This window comes from Eucyclogobius newberryi, unplaced genomic scaffold, assembly GCF_026437365.1.
Source record: "Eucyclogobius newberryi isolate DKJ021-1_F unplaced genomic scaffold, fEucNew1.0.hap1 SCAF_13, whole genome shotgun sequence".
In the NCBI taxonomy this organism is placed as follows: domain Eukaryota; kingdom Metazoa; phylum Chordata; class Actinopteri; order Gobiiformes; family Gobiidae; genus Eucyclogobius; species Eucyclogobius newberryi.
In genome coordinates, this window is record NW_027315757.1 from 6,416,248 (window position 1) to 6,418,156 (window position 1,909).

The 1,909-nt window shown below is 44.4% G+C and overlaps 1 long non-coding RNA gene across 1 annotated transcript; it reads right to left on the reverse strand.

The window, feature by feature from the left end:
* Window positions 1-542: 542 nt before the first annotated feature.
* On the reverse strand, window positions 543-1,200 carry LOC140357875 (uncharacterized). Its single transcript, XR_011926679.1, has 3 exons — window positions 1,076-1,200; window positions 888-985; window positions 543-738 (listed from the first exon to the last, which is right to left on the reverse strand). It is a non-coding gene; the product is annotated as an uncharacterized lncRNA (long non-coding RNA).
* Between the last annotated feature and the right edge of the window lie 709 nt (window positions 1,201-1,909).

The following is a 1,909-nucleotide window of genomic DNA, read 5'->3' on the forward strand; positions in this document are numbered from 1 at the left end:
GAACTATTCAGAGTGAAAGAATCATCAACATCAAATGTAGAAACAGCACTGTTTTGTGTATCCTCCGATGGAATATAAAGCTCTGGAACCATCTCAGGTGATTGTTGCTGTGGACTATTGATATAGGTTGTGCCTTCATTGGGTTGCCATTCCTCTTCTTCGAAGGATGGATCATCTATGTCATCATCCACAATCACTGTTTTGACTTTGGTTGCCAAATAAAACCTTAACATTGGCAGCTTCACAGTGTTGAATATGTCCTCCACTGACAAATCGTGTGGCAAGGAGTTTTGTTTAAAATCCCAAACATCAAAATCAAAATCACTCTCAATGCCTTTGTTAGATTTTCCTTGTGGAAAAAACAGAGCTTTTCCTTGTTCTAGAATGTCACTAAATCTTGCCGTGGTGCTGATTGAAAGCTTTCTTGTTCCTCCTCCTTGTTTAGCTCTGACCTGCTTAGATGATTTGTTTTCAGTGTGGATCCAGCCTATTTCAATTATTCGCGTAGACTGTTTGGTTCTTTTTTTTAATGTTAGATGGTCCAGGCTCTTCTTCCCCATTATGAGGTTGAGTTCTAACTTTCAGTTTCTCCCTTAGTCTCTCAAAAAGTCCCTGTTTTCGTTTTGCTGAGTGTGGATGAGATTTGCAAAAATTAACTAGAGCAATTCTGTCTCCATAGGATGGCAGGTGGTCCTCCAAATCTGCATCTTCCATCAGCAAAATTACTTCTCTGTCAATCTGAAAGCAGTGTAAAAGTAGAGTTAGAGGCAAAAAACTAAACAAAAACATTGACATTATTTTAAGTGAATGGTGAAATAATGGGTGAGACACACGTTTTTGTAGTCAAATGGCTGACATAATAGGCAATATACAAGCAGAAAAGTAACCTTATGTTCTTGAATCCATGTGATGGCTTCCTCTGAAACATGACGTCCCCTTAAGAATGCCACAATGTCAGACAATGAGTCAGTCATGATACATGGACCTGGAACAGACAGGAGAAATGGCCTTGTTATTATCTGACTAATCAGCAGCTTTTAGTAATGAAACATTAGTCAACGCATAAAAAACATACCAACGGACAATCAAGCAATGCACATCAAAAGTATGTCCTCCTCCAACACTGGGAATGACCATCTGAATAAATCCACAACTGTAAGCATATGAGTGTTAGTGAAAAAAGATGATCACAGTTACTAGGCTCATAAGCATAAGTGTTGTTGTGGCTCTGCCTGCTAGCACTTGCGCGGGTTTATCTCTGTCAATATGGCAGGTTGTGGAGGGCGGGGTTACGTGTTTGCCTCCCGCGCTCACCTGGGTCGCGGCTGCTACTGCTGTGTAATAGGATGTAACGGGACTTACAATCACCGCATTGAAACCTTGTATCCATCGCGGCATAGAGCAATACTGGCCATGGGTGCTGGCCATGGATACCGGCCGTAAGGTGCTGTGTATGGTCTGCTCGACGCTGCGACCCCACCTGCGCTCCCCATTCCCATGTGCGTGTCCCTGTGGTGTGCGCATGCCGCGGCACTGCACTGTGCGGTGAACATCAGCACTCTCTTGGTACTAACTTTACCGAACTCTTGCTTACGTCGTGATGGGCTTGTCAGAACCAGGATTGATTCCGGACCAAACCACCCCCAGCATAACACCAAGACCTAACCAACTGGTCAAGAGCTGTGTCTTACGAAGCGTCATACGATGCGTCATACGCACACCTCCAAAATCATATGCATTTCATTGCCTTGTAATCTCAGCCATAACTTCAACATACTCCCCATATGAATGAGACCGTCCTGACGAGGTAGCAGCAGTCCTGCCCCGCAGTCGACCTTGTACACGGCCTGCGAAGGAACCAGGCCGACCCCTCGCATGTATTAAACGCACTTGCCGCCCGTTTTACTTG